Source organism: Dermacentor silvarum, chromosome 2 (genome assembly GCF_013339745.2).
Source record: "Dermacentor silvarum isolate Dsil-2018 chromosome 2, BIME_Dsil_1.4, whole genome shotgun sequence".
NCBI classification, from domain to species: Eukaryota; Metazoa; Arthropoda; class Arachnida; order Ixodida; family Ixodidae; genus Dermacentor; species Dermacentor silvarum.
Genome location: NC_051155.1, coordinates 71,457,305 through 71,476,154, shown reverse-complemented (window position 1 = coordinate 71,476,154; position 18,850 = coordinate 71,457,305). Strand labels below are relative to the sequence as shown.

At 51.5% G+C, this 18,850-nt stretch overlaps 1 long non-coding RNA gene across 1 annotated transcript; it reads right to left on the bottom strand.

Moving 5' to 3' along the window:
- Positions 1–5,705: 5,705 nt before the first annotated feature.
- Positions 5,706–10,161, bottom strand: LOC119441554 (uncharacterized). The gene is made up of 3 exons (XR_005189943.2): positions 10,119–10,161; positions 5,877–6,167; positions 5,706–5,817 (listed from the first exon to the last, which is right to left on the bottom strand). It is a non-coding gene; the product is annotated as an uncharacterized LOC119441554 (long non-coding RNA).
- Positions 10,162–18,850: the final 8,689 nt, after the last annotated feature.

Sequence of the window (18,850 nt, the reverse complement as noted above, 5' to 3'; positions counted from 1 at the left end):
CCTAATGTCGATTACATCCGTGACCGCAATATCGTCGACTTGTTAGTTTTCCACGCACCTGCCAGTATCATAAGTAGCAATAGAATACAGAAATTTAGCACATAAGTGTAGAAACAAAGTAGGCCCACCATTGATCCAAGTGCTTACGCGAGTGTGGAAACTCCGCGACAGACAACAGACAAAACGGTAGGAGGGCTAAGCGTCCAGTTGACGACACGTATTCTGAGGTGCTCATTTCGCATGAGGAAACTCATGGACAGTGCATAGTCGTATTTTTAACAGCAGCAGAAGCGTAATACTCGTCAGATGTCCACGGGAATCAATTGCCTCGAATGCACACATCGACAAGCAGTCGTTTTCTTGACCACACTTAATCGTATCCGCCGATTTCGCGAAGCATTCTCGCTTCATTCAACAAGTTTAGAACACGAATTTTGTAGGTTGCTCGGAGCATGTCTTACCTGACCCAGTCATAGAATAAGAAACCAGACGCAGTGGACAAGTGTTGCCGGTCAAAGCAATATTCATACAAAAATCAGTAGCGTAATAAGCCGCTGCACTTGCACACATGTTAAAACACGCTCAGAAGTTTAGAGAATACGTAAAAACACTGAAAATAAACCTCACTTTACACTTCATTCCGACTTTGCGTTGCCGCCATTACCGTGTTTTGCTCGCGACTAGTGTCCATGGCGATGCGGCCGCCGCTTCGTGCTCAGAAGTATGATAAAAAAGCAAACGTAAAATGATGCGCATTTTTACACATAAAATAGATTAAGTACTTTTTTCCGAATATAATAACACTGAAGGTATTGTAGATGTTATGCACACTATGTAATTTTCAGTGCAGATCATAACTTCAAGGGACAGTACTTGCTTGTAGTGCTTAATCAAACACTAATTAACGGTTTAATTATTTGCCACAGCGCACATAATACAATCACACAATTTCTGTCAATCGGTATTTCAGACCAACACCAGTTATATACTGAAATCCCCAGCACTATGAAATACAAACAAAATCAGTGAGAAATCTCGCATATTATTTTTCCCAAAATCTGTAGGCAATGCTGGACAAAACTGATGAATGCCAGCATATCCCGGTTTGGGGAATGAATGTGCCATACCTACCGGCTTCTCTACCTGAAGAACTGACACACTTTCAATCATGTACCACAATGATTCTGCATTCAAGGCCTTCATGAAATGAATCAATGCAGGAGAAAGCAGGGACAAGCCTGAGCTGCTTGAAAGTCACGAATGACCTCAACATTATGTTGCTCTTGTGTCAAGCTGTTCGTGAAAAACAAGACATTAATTCTACCCCTTTGAAAGGAAAGAGCCCGCTTCGCAACCGCTTTATTAACAATGTCATAGCAGACAGGCAATGACAATTTCAAAGCAGAACAGTAATCAATAAAGAGCTACCTAGAGTCCTTTTGTCTAACAAACTCAGAAGTATTTCCATATAGAAGTTAAGAACAAGGTTGCTTCCACTAATGTGGTTAATCTAACGAATAGAGCCACCAAGAAAAGAGTATAGACATGTCGGACCTACAGTCAAGACAGCCAAGCTACGAATTGTCGAATTTGACTGCAGTTTTTTTAACTGGCATCCCTCTTAGGATCTCTATGTGGAGTCTCTACGCAACAAGCAGCGACTTAACATTGGCAATTTCAGCCACGGGAAACGGTTTATAGAGTTTAAGTCACCACCCCCCCCCCTCTCTCTCTCTCTCACAAGTGTGTAGGAAAACTCACCATCAGTGGCTTCACAGACTGAAAACAAATTCCAGTCTGCCAATTACTCATTTACTTCACTTAAACTTTACTTTAGCAAACAGTAAAGGTATACTCGGACATTGCAGAAAAATAGTTATGAACATACGCGTCAGATCTTCAGTTGCCACATACCAAGTATAGGTAGCACCTTGTTGCGGACAGCTGTGGAGAATACCTGCCACATGAAGTATAACTTGAATTACTGAAGACAAAGGTCTGCAGCACAGAGTAATTGCAGAAAGTAAGAAAGTGAATAACCAACCAACCACCCAAAGGAATACAAAGGAAATACGAGATTGCAACACAGATATTTACACCTATCCACAGCTCATCTAATGCCCAGTTTAAGCAATACTAAAGAAGCTTACTTACTCTGGCTTACTGGCATGCTTCTTTCCACACGGAAGCTTGGGCTTTTGGGAAGAAATGTGGGCGCAAAGCTTAGACAACTTATTATGGGCCGAGAAAACCACCCGTACATGGTGGGTGTCGTATATGAAATTCCGATGAGCTGTGGCAAGTCTTATATAGGCCAAACAGGCCGCTGTGTTAATGACCGCCTAAAAGAGCATGTTTTATCGATTAAAAATGGTGTCGGTTCACACCTGCCGTTCCATTGTGCCTCGCATGGCTGTGCTCCACGGTTTGACAACACGTGTGGTAGGAAGAAGCAGAGTAGTGTTAGCACGTGAATTGCTCAAGGCGTATCACATAAGGAAGAAGGGTGATGGTTGTATCAGTGTGCCCTTTGTTGACCTCTACAAAAGTGAATGTTCGTTTTATTGCGATAGCAATTATATGGACACTCAAAAGCAGATTTCTGCCGTCGGCGTCGCCGTCGCCGTCGGCGTCGCCGTCGCCGTCGCCGTCGCCGTCGCCGTCGCCGTGAGGTTCCGTATGACGTCAATGGAGATGAAATCGTGGCCGCGCGCCGCCGAACGCTGTATGTGCGAGTGAAAGGGCGCGAGGGACGCGCTCTTTCACGGGGAGTGAACGCACGGCGGAGAACAAACGCGCGTTCTGCGCCGTGCTTCCTTAAGGGCTGCAGAAGTAGGCGTCTCTTTCCTCCTTTATAATCACCATATATGTAGAGCAAACGCGCCTTCTTCCGATGCGCGAGAGGCCGTGGGGGAGGGGGGGAAGGGGGAGGGAAGGGAGGCGACGTTTAGCTGCGGCACCAAGTGCCTATTTATATCAGAGGCTCCGGCAACAGTCACCAACGCCGCACGCATTTTGAGCGAACGCGGGCAAAATGCCGACGGCGTCGACAACAGTTCGGCGCGTTGCCGGTGCTGCTGCATGTCCAAGTTTATACAGCTGATAAAGCTAATATCATTACTCCGTATATCTCTCTACAAATTTGCTATCGCAATTGATGCTTCACCTTTCAGGTGAAACTGCGACAACTTTTTTAGATAGCGCAGTGAGGTAGCTTGTGACACGTGCTGCGCCATGTCTTTGTGCACATATTTTTTTGGAACTAGATATATTTCGGTGATGTGCTGGAAATAAAACTAGTTGAAAGTTTGGCGCCCTATCCTGTCTCCTTTTTGGCTTTACTTTTATTGCGATAGCAATTATATGGACACTTCAACCGGATTTCTGCCGTCGCCGTCGCCGTCGCCGTCGGCGTCGCCGTGAGGTTCCGTATAGATAAAATCTTCGCCGCGCGCCGTATGCCCCAGCGGAAGCGTGCGGGGACGCGCGCTATCACGGAGAGCGAACGCACTCAATCTCCCACGCGCAAGCAAGGAAGCGGAAAGCCAGCGCCGGAGGGAGCAGGGGGGGGGGGGGGGGGGGGCACTTCTCTGCCAACAACCGCGCTCGTCGCTCGTCCGCACAGTCTCTTATCTCTCCCACGCGCAAGCAAGGAAGCGGTAAGCCAGCGCCGGAGGGAGCGGGGGGGGGCGCACTTCTACGCTGCCAACAACCGCGATCGTCGCTCGCTCCCACCGTCTCTTATCTCCACACGGCTCTGACCTTTACGCGCTCAGTTTCCGTTGAAGCGATAGACCGCACCGTTCGCCGCTGCGGCGTATCCGCTTGCTGCCAGAGTTTTGACGGTCGTTGTCTGCAGTCATTCAGTGTGAGCTATTCATGTTTGTTTGTGCGCGCTCACACCACGCTTGTTCATTCAGTTAGTAATAGTCGGGCCACATTTTCCAACGCACGCTACACATGCAATGCTGCCCGGATCGGCAGTGCAGCGCTACAGATGTGTCCCTTCGCACGCGCTGCCCACGGGAAGCGCTTCTCATCAACACCACCGTTTCACACGCGCCTTCTCGTGGTCATCGAGTCTCTCGTCATGTCGGTCTACTTACGCCGCAGCACACCTCCTTACTTAATCAGCTCATGTTTACTACAATTCATATTGCTACCAAAGCCGCTCACCTTACTTCGTATGACATTGCTGTGTTGCTATCGCATTCATTGCTTCGCCCTTAGGGCGAAACTGTGACATTTTTTTTTCAACCTTGCGCCACAATTCATGCGTTTAGCTATGCACCAACTCGCCTAACGCACTGCCCTGCAAAACTTGAGTTGTCTGTCCCCGTCTTCTTTTATCTGTGTGTGCACACCCCACTTTCCTCTAATAACATAAAAAATATGTGCGTGCTTTGCATATATATATATATATATATATATATATATATACCATGCACAACTTTGAGAGCACTGCACAGGACAAAAAAATCGTTATACAAACTGCCTTGCGGCAATGTTATTTGTACAAGGTCAAACTAACTAGCAGATGTGAAAATGCTGACACTTTCGCAACTGGAACTTCTTGGAACTGCGAGAGTAGCCGAACTGATGTCACTGGAAGGAACTTGCAGGTGTCTATGACAGATGGTTTCTGTTGGATTTATCACCAGTTTTTCAGTGGAATAATTCAATGCAAGAAAAAATGAAGACCTTTGTTGTAAACAGAGTGAAGAATATTCCAGTTTAAGCTATCCTGATCACATTAGTTGCTCAAAAGAATCAAACCCATGTGACATGATTAACTGAGGTACAGCAGGAAAACGTTTTCAAGGGCTTCTCTATTGAGAAAGAGCTCATTGGCTGTATTAAAATAAGCAATTTTGTCCTCATCATTTGTGCTGCATGTAAGCATGAAGAACTTGAGTCATTTACGATGTTTACTCAACAAAATTCAGTGGGCGCACGGACCAGAGATCGGATTCTGCATGTGATGAATAGAAGTCCTGACCTCTCTTTGTTCCCCTCGTGTAAGCAGTTTGTAAAAGAGCTTTAACATCACTGAATTGGCCTTCCATTTTATGCACTACTAGATAATTGAGTATCAGCAGCCCTTGCTGCATGGTAGCCACGAACAGCAAAATAGTTTTTGATTGTGAGGGTGTAAGCATGCACAATTAAAGAGTGTATGCTGACTATGTAGTGATATTAGTTACTGAATATTGCAAATGCCTCTCAAATTTTGAAAGCAAATGATGTTGAGATCACCCTCATGAAATCTTGTCCATATAAGGGCAACATCTGTGTTACAGCTCAGTCTAACCATTATCTGGTTGACAATCTTTTGTACTGTGACACCTGTTAACCTATTACTGCACTATATTGGACAAATTTTCGCCCGACTCCAATGTACTACATCTATACTATTCCTGCAGATATCCCCAAGACTGGCTGTGTTATAAATGTGAGTCATCTCAAGACATTTTAACATTTGGATTAACAAAAACATGGTTGCACTGCTGCACTGGGAACTTCTGCTGCACAAACTTAGACATGCCGTGTTCGGATTTTATCAGCGGGAAATATTTAGCACTCAACATTTTTGTCATTCAATGCAACAACATTCAATTTAACTAAACACGAGTACTAGTTTATTTCGGTTTGCTACACAGTCTGCAACACCGCAGCGGTAATTCACTCAAGAGAAGCTGCAAACGTTTAACAGCGCCCACCACACATTTATTCACATTACAGACGATTTAAAACACCTCGTATACAGTCATCGGCCGAAACCATCGGCTCACGGTTTTGTGCATTCTCGTAGAATATCTGAAAAAAAAAAACAAGAAAGACAACTAACGAACCCCATTATACAGCGTAATGTTTACCTTTCGCGTTTTCTAACGACAAATCCACGTACTCGGGAACTTATCGTCGTCACGCTGCGATTCTTTCGGTCTCAAAACACTTTCCAACGAAGGGACGTCACCGCATGCCGCATTTGTCACCACTCCACATGTTTCTTGCGGCGATCTCAGATGTTCTTGCGTTGAGTTAAGTGTTTACTCTAAAACACGCGGCGATGGTTGACGCACTTAGCCGTTGACCCAGTTAACAGGTGATCTCAACTACAGTATATCTCAACTCTCGTGTGATCTTTCCGATCTCCCTCCAAGCACCTTTTTGGTGACCATATTTTTGTGGCTGCGGAGGTCGTCACACCATTTGTCCAAAGTTCCCATGTCGAGATCCGCATCTGTTGTGCGTTCCCTGTATGCGTGCCAATCCGTGACTTCAGCGGTACCAATTTGCCTTCTAATTTTGCGGGTTTTAAAAGAGATGCTGAGTATGTAGTGATCACTCCCCAGGTTGTTGAGAGTGTTCAGCCACACTGCGCCAACGAGATTTCTTCCCATTGTTAGATCGGGACTAGTGTCTGCCTGTACGCTATTCCCTATCCTTGTAGGGATTGTGGGGTCCGTGAGTAGTTGTAGGTCCCACTTGTCCATAAGTTGTACTATCTGTCTTCCCTTGACGTCTTGGGTGGGGTAACCCCATGCCCGGTCCCTTGCATTGAAATCCCCGGCGATTAGTAGCGGTTTGGTGTCCGCTTTTCGAAGCGCTCCTTCTATTATGCCGGTAAAATCCGCTGTCCTTTGGCGGGGGGGGCTATAGATGTTTAGGAGAAAAACACCATGCCGTCCTGGGCCCTTACAGAGAATTTCTACTAATATGTGGGAGATGTCCGTATCGACACCAGTATCGTGTTTGATTACCGTTACGGATTTGTGTATTAGCGTTGCTACCCTGTGCCCTTCCGAAGCAGTAAATGCTTCATAGCCCTGCAAACTTGGTACAGTGCCCACTTCTTGGAGTGCTATTGCGGCCGGCGGCGTCTGTTGGGACTTAACCAGCTGCTCCAGCAATCCCTTTTTACGCCGGAACCCTCTGCAGTTCCACTGCCAGACCTCTGTGGTTTCCCCAAGGCCCCTGTGGCGTCTAGCCATGACTGACTGAGGGGTCCTGTCCGAAGGTGTGCAGTCCGGGCCTATTATAGGACTTTTCTGCCCTCTCTCTAATAGTAGTGCCCGTTGTTTGCTTTCTTATTAGCTGCCTGCACTCAATTTGTATGGCGTTTGTTCTCTTTTCCATCTTTTCTTCTTGCTCGGCGAATTTCCGATCAATGTATTCTGTGATGCGGGGGATTATCGTGTCTACCAGGTGTTTTACTGTTTCCTCCGTGACTGGTGTCTGCTGTGCGGGCTTGGCAGTGCTATTGCTCACCGTCGTTGTGTGGTTTGATTTAGGTGGCCACCACAGAGGAAGCTCCAGGCGTCGATCCGCATCTGCTCCACCTATGGGAAGCCTGCAGAGGGCTCACCAAACGGTGGAAGAGGCAAAAACTAAATAGGAAACTCAAAATCCGCATTGCTGAAATCACCAAGGAGGCAGAGGACTATGCCCTAGAATTGGCTGAAAGTAATTGGAAGAAATTTTGCGACAGTCTGGACGGAACGCTGAGTACGAGCAAAACATGGCGAATACTCAGTGCCATCACAGACCCGACCAAAACTAAGGGCGAAAACAATAAGGCGTTAGAACGCCTGCTCCATACGTACACAGGCACGGAGGAGAAATTCCTGGCCGAGGTGGAGGAGAAATGTTTTGGAGGAGATATGGCCCCGCGCCCCTACGACGCAGAATATCAAGGAAAGCCCAACCATGCGTTGGACGCCCCCATTAGCGAATTCGAGGTCCGCGCAGCCATCGGGTGCATGACAAAGAATACGGCAGCGGGAGCGGACAAAATCACCAACGCAATGATCAGAAATATGAGCGACTGCTCGATCACGGCCTTTACAAAATTCATTAACGAGCACTGGGCACTTGGCACCATCCCGCAACAGTGGAAACATGCCCAGGTAATTCTAATCCCAAAGCCCGGTAAGAAACTGGAAGTAGCAAACCTGCGCCCAATCTCCCTCACGTCATGCCTAGGCAAATTGTATGAGAGGGTGATAAACAAACGGCTGCAGGACCATCTCGAAAACAATGACCTAATGCCGCACAACGTCTTTGGCTTCAGGCCCCACCTCTCAGCTCAGGACGTCCTGCTCCAGCTGAAAGAGGAGGTGCTGATACAACCCGCAGCAGGATGCGAGCACGTAGTTATGGCTGTCGACATAAAAGGCGCCTTTGACAACGTGAGCCATCAGGGGATCCTGGACGGCCTCACCGACACAAAATGCGGGGAAAGAATCTACAAATACGTTAGGGCATTTCTAAGTAATCGCACGGCTGAAATCAAGATCGGCACCCTACAATCGCGACTAATACAAGTGCCACATCGCGGAACACCACAAGGAGCAGTAATCTCTCCAACCCTCTTCAATGTAGCCATGCTAGGCCTAGCTAGGACACTCCAGGACCAGCCGCATATACGGTCCGCTATGTATGCGGACGACATCACGGTCTGGACTACCACAGGCTCGCTGGGGCAAAAGGAAGAGAGACTGCAGGAAGCCGCAAGCATCATCGAGGCATACGTAGTGGAACGCGGCATGCAATGCGCCCCACAAAAATCAGAGTTAATTAGAATATGGAAAGGCAAGGGCAACCAATCGGTCCCAGCGGATATGCAACACAAATTAGAGGTACACTTGGCTGGGAAAAAGATAGAGGAGAAAACCACCATCCGCATCCTGGGCATGTGGGTTCAGTCAAACCAAAGATGCACCGTCAACCTCCACCGCATTCAGACATCCGTAAAACAGGTGTCTAGAATGATCAGAAGGGTCACTAGTACAAAGGTTGGCATGAGAGAAAACGACACAATTCGTCTCGTCAAAAGTCTTATCGAAAGTAGAATGCTATACAGTCTTCCTTACTACAACTTGCTAAAGACTGAGATAGACTCCATAGAAACCTGTCTGCGGGGAGCTTACAAAACGGCCCTGCAGCTTTCCCAAACGACCTCAACGGAACTCCTTATGGCCCTTGGGGTCTCGAATACTTTCGACGAACTCATGGAGGCACAGCTCAATGTACAAAAGTTAAGGCTCACCCAGACAGCAACGGGACGAGACACCCTGCGCAGACTGGGTTTCCGAGACTGCACGAAACTCCATAACAGACAGGTGGACCTCACAACCGCCCAGAGAGAAAAAATCACGGTTTCTCTAGTCCCACAAGGGATGGACCCTGTCCTAAACCCGGGACGCAGAGAAGCTAGGGCTAAGCACTACAAGAAAACATATGAGGGCCGGAATAACACATACTACACTGACGCCACAGTACACAGAACACGTACACCATGGTTTGCAGCCACAGTGATAAATAGCAGTTACAAAGAAGTCACGAGTACCACAGCGCGGGCCCACAATATCTGCGAGGCCGAGGAGATAGCCATCGCTATGGCTATTGCAGCGCACGCAAACACAAACGAGGTAGGCCACATCTTGACGGACTCCATGCAGGCGTGTAGAAACTACCGAAACGGTAGGGTCTGCGTGGCAGCCGCCAAGATAATAAATGAACACAAAGACCTTGGCGCAATCAAACTCATCTGGATACCAGGTCATACTGGCATAGGGGGAAATGAACTCGCACACATGGTGGCCACTGCGCACGCAACATACCAGTGCCACCGCGACAGTGAGGCGAGCATCAAACCCGAACCGGTAGACTGGAGCCGATCGGCAATCCTCGAATATTACAGGAGAGCTCGAATGAAATTCGCCCCACCCCATCGGAAACTAAGCAAAACGGAACAAGTCACTTGGAGAAGGTTGCAAACTAAAACTTACCCGCACCTGCATCTCCTACACAAAATAGATAAACAGAGGTATCCAGATGAGTGCCCGTGGTGCGGGGCCGAGCCCACGCTGGACCACATCACGTGGGAATGCGCCAAGGCTCCTCAAGACAACATTCACGAAACCACAACGCGAGAGGGATGGGAGGCCCTGCTCTCCAGCTCGGAGGAGGCGGCCCAGAGAGCTGCCACACTCCAGGCCAGCCGCAGAGCACACGCCAGCGGAGCCCTAGAATAGGGGCCCCGACCAACCTGAAGACCGCTCGTCCTATATTTTTTACAATAAATGTTTTCTACTACTACTCCCTCCAAGCACGCCGGCCATGTTCTCATGTTCACGTGACGCGCCAGGTACTTCACAGCGTCATAAGGAAAGCACAGAGGGGAAAAAAAATTTCTGGGGACAACCTAGGGAGGAAATATCTCGTGTGACGTCAGAGCATCTATTGTTCACCGGGTCCAGCCGAGCTGCGGCGAAACGCATGTCTCAAAAGTCCCTAAATGATCGTGTCTTTAGCTGCCTAGGATCGAGTCAAGTGAGGGATTTTTGTACGACATTTAAGGGCCAACCACAAGGAACGTATTTCCGGCGGATTTTCGGCGTCGGCGCCGGCGCCGCATTTTCCAGGGCAGCTGGGCCCTCGACTGTAGCGCTGCCGCTCGGGAGAACTTGAAACACGGCGGCTCCTCGGATCTGGGCACTTTTACTCCCTAAGGATCGCCTTTGCCTAGGTACCACGCCGGATACGCCACTAGGTTCATTCGCCCCTAGCTACGCTGGCTGCACGGCTGCACAACTTAAAACAGCCGCGATGGAGACGCGCCTGCTGCATTTGTTGCGCTGCCGTGCTCTACAGTCGTGAAACGTGTTTTCTCTGTCGCGATGGGGGCATATGAAAACTCTATAATCGCAAAGTGGTGAGTAAAACGGTTCAAGTTAAGGACGCAGTGTGTTGTCAGCATTCCTGGTGCCAAAGCGTCGCTTGTGATTCTCAGCCGAAGAGCCCCTTGTGAACGTGTACCGTCTCTAGCTCAGACCATTTCGCATACCGCAACATCATGCTCGCGATTAATGGGTTACCGTTTTGATGTATTGAAACGCATAATCTGAGTGTTAGGTGCTACGATTATGGTGGTGGGACAAGATAAGCCCCAATTAATGCACACGTTTTTAAGAGTGTTTAGTGCACATAGGTGAAATTCTGAACAAGTGTGCCCCCACCCCTGCCGCTGTCTTTACCTTGTATTCCTCATGTATTAAGTGCAGATGGTTGGTTGTGCGGGCACGTTCTCGTTTGCATGGGTTTCGCCCTTGCGCAGGACCTGTACCATCATTTTCAAATGCAAACAAAATATCGAGGTTTGAAGACTGAACCTATTTTTGTATAATTCGATGGCGCCAGAGTACCGTGAAAGGTCTGCAGGAAGATTCGTACTACGTTGTACAAGTTCATATTTGTGTGTTCGGCTGTTGACAAAGGCATTGCACAAAACAGCAACACTTATGTGGCATAAAAGGAAAAAAAATTGCAGTCGAGGTAGGACTAGAACACGATTCTAGTGGAGTCGTGTTCACTGTTTCCACGATTTTGCTGACCCTGCTCTTCTGACTGGCTGCAACTTTGTCATCATTGTTACTGCAGCTTCTGGTCGATGTAGGTGCTTTATTGGAAGCGAAATTTGATGAAGTAAACTTACCCGTTTTGTATTTGTACAGCTTTTTATCTGTCATTCGTTCTTTCCTCAACCTGGAAGAGCTGGCCTGAATGCTAAGTGTTAAGGCCAGTCTCCGAAATATTTAATTCTACAGGTCATCTCTTAATTTGTATTTGTATAGCTGACACTTCCAGCTATGCAAGTTGCTACTTTCAATTCTGTGCCTAGTCGGGTACTGCTATATCCTGCCACAAGTTCACCATTTAACAGCTACTGCACTTGTTTCTTCCACCTACCATTCACAGCGACAAGGCAGAGGTACGGTATCAGTAACATTTGTTGCACAAAATTCTTGCTGTAATTCAATTGCATGATCAATCTATATTAGTAAGGCAAACACATTAAAATTATCTCCAAAGGTCAAGTATTCAGTGCAATCTTGGGCACTGCAGACAAATATTCTTGCATAGAATGCAAAGAGCATTCCCTGCACTAGGAACACAGCTCTAGCCAAGAGAAAAGGTAGCATAAAGCGGGGTGCTTGTGTTGTCGCATGGCTCTCTTAAATGGGTTGTGGCTCCTGCACATAATGGCCTCTCTCTGCAGCCAAGTTGTGCACAGTTATTTTATACAACTTGCAGTGCCAATGATTGCTGGGGGACCCTGACCCTCTGCAACACATTCTGAAAGCACAGCTGAAACAACTTTGCCTGCCACAAGCACTTTGGAGGGCTTGCTGGACCATATTTCAGCTCTCACCGTGCATGGTTTTGTCTTAACAGTCTTGACACCTTGTTGGAACAGCTTGGAGGTAACATACACCTGTGACCAAAATTAGGCAGACCAAGTGTTCTGCGGAAAAAGGAATTTCTTGACAACTCCAACTCATAACACGAAATTGATGAATGTGCTGCAATGTTTGCAATGCCAAGTCTCAAATGCACTCTTCAGTTTCAGGTTCAATGTTGAAGATCAAGAAAATTTAGTTCTTTTTCACAGATCCGCTGGTGTCATTTCTTTGATCAGGAGTTTACTTCAATGGCATTATTGTGCAGCCCTTAAAGCACTCTGTTGTGGCAGATGCTGCCTCCTCCTTTGCTTTAACATTGACCATTAGACACCTTGTGGGCAACCATCCTGCAAGTTTGATGCATTTAACCTCCTGCTGCTGCTGCTATACAACACTCCAGTGACCTTGCTAACTGCCAGTCTGCTCTTCAGAACTAAAGGCTCAACCTCTTCTCTTGACCACTTTCTGAACCTTGCTGCTGTTCTCTAAAACACAAGATGCCAGCCGTGCAGGATACTCGCTCTGGTGCCCGATGCCACAGCCCTTGACACCGGTGGCACCATGCCTACTGATCTGCCTTGAGTGCTTGACACCATTCTTCTCGAGGCTCCACGACCATCTCAAGGGTCAATCAATATGGCTCATTACTCCGCATCCTCCCTCAATTTCGCTGCCATGCCCCTTCACGACTGCTATGGAGTACAAGTACTCCAACAGTTCGCATCAAGCCCTGCCGTGCCCCACTCCTTGATCTCGCTCGAATGCTGAAGTGTGCCTTGCAACTTTCACAACTTCACCCTTCTGCTAATGCTCTACATATGTACGAACATGGGATTAGTCAATAATAGATGCAACCATGCCTTCCATATGAAGTAATTTCTGCCATAGCATTAGCAGAGAATCTGAGATCTACTTTCGTGTCATGTGCCCTGGCACATAGTTTGTACCGTAATGAAATTAACTTCGAAAGAATTTTAATGTGGCGAAACCAGACAAGCGATGACTGAATTTAAAAAAAATGATACTTATCTATTTTGGTTTTTTTAATGTGAAAAATGTTCTTGCACAGCGTCAAACAGGCAGTAAAAAAACTTGAATAGGCAATCTGTTGGTGCAGAGTTCATATCTTCTTGGGCATTGTGGGTTTTGTGGAGATGGGTTTGCACAAGGCTTACCCTACGAGCGACGGTCAGGAAAGGGCACGACGCTCCTCCACTCCGCAACGCACAGAGGCGCTACGGCAGGGTTCGTCGACTCTCCGACACGGCGCAGAGAAGGCTCCGGAGTCAGATCGCCAACAAACACGGGTTTATTCACCCAAGGTACAGCTCAGTGCTACAGTCACGGCGCTTACGGGCCAAGGCTCGCCGCAAGACCGATCGAGTACGCGCGCCCGCTGCGCTAGGGCTAACCGGGTAGCGGTCCGCCAAGCGCGATAACGAGGAGTCGCGAGAACAAAGGTCTCATGTAACCACCTCGTAGCGAGCCTGTGAGCCTCTGCCGCGGCGAGGAAGCGCTCAGCGGACGAGAGCTCGGGTGGAGAGGGTGCCCGGGGGCCGTCGCGCGGGAGGCCAATCAGGGAGCGTCCCGGTGACGTGTCTCGCGGGGCAAGTCCAATCCCGGGGGGGAGAAGCACGGTTTGCGCGGGAAAGTAAGTCCGGCGCGCTCGCCATGTCCGCCATGTTGCCGTTACGGCGGCGGTTGCCGGGGATCGAGCTAAGCACCACGCGCGAGCTGGGGGACGAGGCGCGGGAAGGCACCTCGATCCCCACATTCCCCCCTCCTAAAGACCGAGGCCAGCCTCCAAAGTGGCTGACCGAGGCCAAGTGGCAAGGTTGACTCAGCCAAAGAGGGCTAAGCCAACGGGGCAAAGTCCAAGAGGGTGTCGTCGTCTTCCTCAGGACCAGGACAGGGAAAAGGGGCCACAGCAGTCCAAAAAGGTGAAGACGTCGCTTCTCTTGACACAAAGCCAGGGGTATGCCTTCGCCACCAAAGTTCCGCACGCTGGAAGGACCCCCTGCCAGGTGGAAGAGTCAGCAGCCCAGGAAGGACGGGGCAGGGCAGCACCATGGTTCAGCCAGCAACACTCGAGGTCCGCCGGACTGGAGCAGCCAGGAACGCGCGAGGCGTGGCTGCCATTTTGGCGCAGCAGCCACCACAGAAGTCACTGGGCTCCCCGGATTGCGCAGGAACAGCAGGCCGGGATAACCGGCAGCCAGGTCAGCAGCGGCAGCCGGAGTGACCATCCTCGGCCAGAGGTCAGCGCCTGATTGGGGACCAGCCACAATTAGCGGCAGCCTAGGCAGCAAGAGGCAAGGCTGGCACGGGTTCGTGGCCCCCAGAGGCAGGAGTCATTCATGGCGGAAGGACCAGGAGCAGCAGGCCTTGAGGTCGGCAACAGGCTGACATGGTAAGACCAGGGACAGCCGGCTTCGTGGTCAGCAAGACTGGTGGCACAGTGGAGCCAGGTGCAGGGAGCAGACTGGACGACGCAAGGTGAAGGACAGGAACACCCCCCGGCATAGCCGGCATGCCAAGGAAGTTGCCCGCCTGGCTGACAGCCCAAAAAGGGGCGTTTGCCAGGCTGAGGCTTGGGCAACACATAAGAGGGTATATTAGGCCACATGGGCCTGTCACCGCTTCGATGTGCGCCCTTGCACCGTAGCTACATTTCTCCATTCACCGGCATGGTAGGGAATGAAGTCCAGCCACCTGCTAGTGGGAGAAAGCTGACTAGGCGCGTCAGAAGGCTGGGTGAGCACGAGAGGGTATATTAGGCCAAAAGGGCCTGACACCACTTCAACGTGCGCCTTCGCACCGTAGCTGTGTCTCTCCGTTCATCGGCGTGGTAGGGAATAAAGTCCGGCTACCAGGTGGTGGGATTAAACCTGCCTAGGTGCGTTTCCGTAGGTTGTACCGGTGGCGTGGCCTGGGGCCAGCCGTATCACGGTTTGCCTGCGGTTCGTTGACCGCCTCCCCCTCTCCCCAGTCGTTGCTACGGGCAACGAAAGGTTTGAGGTCCTAGACGTGAACTGGACCGCCGACTGGTCTCCCTTGGGAGTCAGCCAGCTTGTATACCAGAGGGGACATTTTGGTCTCCACTCGGTACGGGCCCAACCATTTGGCCGACAGGGAGGCAGAGATGCCTTTGGCGGCGTCACTCAAGACATGGTTGCGTCTGAGGACGAGATCGCCGACACCATAGTGCACGTCCCTAAGTGACCGGTCGTATTGGACCTTTTGTCCAGCTCGCGCTTTTGCCAGGTTGGAACGGGCCAGGTCAAGGGCCGCGTCCATCCGTGAGCGCAGTTCCGCCGCGTAGCCAGAAAGGCCGGCTTTCGTGGCGCACGCCCCGCTGCCGGTCCGCAGAACGCGGTCCATGGGGTTTGGCAGCTCTCTCCCGAAGTTGAGGAAAGCGGGCGTGTACCCAGTCGAACGGTTCACCGTGGACCGCAAGGAGAAGCCTATCTCGTTAAGACAGACATCCCAATCCCTATGTTGCTGGGCAAAGGCCGCGAGCAAGGGCTTGAGGTTCCGGTTAATCCGTTCTGTCGGGTTGGCCTGTGGGTGATACGTGGTTGTCTTGCGGTGCTTAATGCCAAAGGCAGCACACGCATCCACGAACATCTTGGCCGTGAAGTAGGACGCGTTGTCCGTTATCAGCTCCGCCGGAAAGCCAAAGCGGTTAAAGACCTCGGTCAACTTGTCCCAGATTGCGCGTGCCGTTAACTTCCGAAGGGGAAAAAGTTCAACCCATTTCGTGAAGTGATCTGTGACAGCCAGGAGAAAAACGTAGCCTCGCCGGCTTCTGGGAAACGGTCCCTAAATGTCACAGGCTGCGACTTGCCAGGGTAGCTGGCTGTCGATTGGCTGCATGAGCCCGGGGGGTTTGCCCGCGCGAGGCTTCACACATTGGCACACGCGGCATGAGCGGGCGTAGTGAAGAGTGTCACGCTTCATGCCTGGCCAGGTAGCGGAGCGGCACAACTTTTGGAAAGTCTTAAGGCCACTCGCATGTCCGGCCACCCGCGAGTCGTGGAAATAGCTCACGGTGGCTTTCCTTAGACTGCGGGGTATCACCACCTTGAAAGACTCCTGAGGAGCCTCTTCAGATGGGATGTAGCGCAGGAGAACTCCATCGGCGTCAAGCAGATACGTATCCAACGTGCCCGCAGCAATACTAGCTGTCCGGGTACGCCCGGCGGCTTTGCCGCCCCACTTCTCTTGGGAGCTCGGCTCTTGGAGCCTGTCAACGATTTCTATTTACAAAACGGGTCGTTCTGCTTAAGCAGATACGGATCCCACGTGCCCGCAACAATACAAGCTGCGTGGCACTCGGCGCCAACAGCAATACCAGCTGTCCGGGTGCGCCCGGCGGCTTTGCCGCCCCGCTCCTCTTGGGAGCTCGGCTCTTTGAGCCCGTCAACGATTGCTATTTACAAAATGGATCGCTCTGCTGAGCCTTTAGCAGCTCTTGCCTGCTGAAGACAATACCCGATGAGGTAACGGGATCCACCAGGTAAACGTCCTCTCCCGGGGCTGGCAATTCCAGGATCGCTTCGCCGTCGGGGGTCGCGCCTTTCGAGCCATTGGAGACACAGGCTCCGGTCTCTACTAAGTGCATGAGGTTCGCGCCTTTTGAGCCATTGGAGACTGAGGCTCCGGCTTCTACTTGGTGCGAATGCTCACGAGAGTGGCGGACCAAAGGATCAAACGCCGAAACAGGGGCTCGCGACAAGGCGTCCGCCACCACGTTTGAACTCCCTTTCCGGTAGCGCAGAACAAGGTACCACTGCCATGTCAACGCCCAGCGCGCGAGGCGGCCCGATGGCTCGCACAAGCGCTTAAGCCGGATTGTACGTCTCCACGGCAAACAGCACGTACACTAACGCCAACTTCCGGAGAGCAAAAAGGACCAACGGACAGGTGGTCCGCTCAATGCACGACCGACCCAATGGGGCCAGTAAACGGCAAAGAGAAGAGCTGGGCTGCCGCTCCGACAGGCGCATGAGGCCTCACATGACCGGCAGACGGATCGACAGCGGAGCGCGGTGACTCACGCACGTCGAAAATGTCGCTCGGATGCGCGTGAGACAAGCGGTAGGCGGAAAACGCGGCGACTTTGTCGGCTGAGCGGGGAGGCTCGCGCTCGACATTGCTTCCCAGCTGCGCTCGGGACAAGGAGAGGCCAGCGAGCAATTTGCACCAACAGCGAGGCAGGGAGGCTCAGCTGCGGCGCACGGGACACCGAACTGCGCTCGGGACAACGGAAGGCCAGCGAGCGAGCTCGCGCCTACGGCGTAGCGGGAAGGCTGCACCGCGGCGTATTCGTCCGAGAAAGGCGCTCGGGACAAAGGTGGGCCAGCGAGCGTATGCGTGCGCGTATCTAAGCAGGGTGGCTCCGATGCGGCACATGGCGCAGTGAACGACGCTCGGGACAAAGGGAGGCCGGCGAGCGTATTCGTGCGAGCATCTAAGCAGGGTGGCTCCGATGCGGCACATGGCGCGGCGAACGACGCTCGGGACAAAGGGAGGCCGGCGAGCGTATTCGTGCGAGCATCTAAGCAGGGTGGCTCCGATGCGGCACATGGCGCGACGAACGACGCTCGGGACAAAGGGAGGCCGGCGAGCGTATTCGTACCGGCATCTAAGCAGGGTGGCTCCGATGCGGCACATGGCGCAGCGAACAACGCTCGGGACAAAGGGAGGCCGGCGAGCGTATTCGTACCGGCATCTAAGCAGGGTGGCTCCGATGCGGCACATGGCGCGGCGAACGACGCTCGGGACAAAGGGAGGCCGGCGAGCGTATTCGTGCGAGCATCTAAGCGGGGTGGCTCCGATGCGGCACGTTGGGCACAACTGAGCTCGGGACAAAGGCCAGCGAGCGGAGACAGCCGGAGGGGCTAGTAGGCACCTGCTCCCCGCGCGTCTCAAACAGTTGATAAAACCCGTAACTGGCGTGGCTATATAGGACTAGCGTACACATCCGAGCTGTCGACATCACCTAGGGCGCTCCAAGGAAGGGATCGCTCCCGGTGGCCGAAAGCAGAGGGTCGCGAAGGCGAACCTACCTCGTGCTATCGGTGTCGTTCGCTCCGAAGGACGATAAGTCCACAGCCAGGGGCTCAGGCAGGAACGAGGGCCGTGAAGGGGCCTGCTCTGATGCCATGCCGAAACCACGTTGGGCGCCAGTTATGTGGAGATGAGTTTGCACAAGGCTTACCCTACGAGCGACGGTCAGGAAAGGGCACGACGCTCCTCCACTCCGCAACGCACAGAGGCGCTACGGCAGGGTTCGTCGACTCTCCGACACGGCGCAGAGAAGGCTCCGGAGTCAGATCGCCAACAAACACGGGTTTATTCACCCAAGGTACAGCTCAGTGCTACAGTCACGGCGCTTACGGGCCAAGGCTCGCCGCAAGACCGATCGAGTACGCGCGCCCGCTGCGCTAGGGCTAACCGGGTAGCGGTCCGCCAAGCGCGATAACGAGGAGTCGCGAGAACAAAGGTCTCATGTAACCACCTCGTAGCGAGCCTGTGAGCCTCTGCCGCGGCGAGGAAGCGCTCAGCGGACGAGAGCTCGGGTGGAGAGGGTGCCCGGG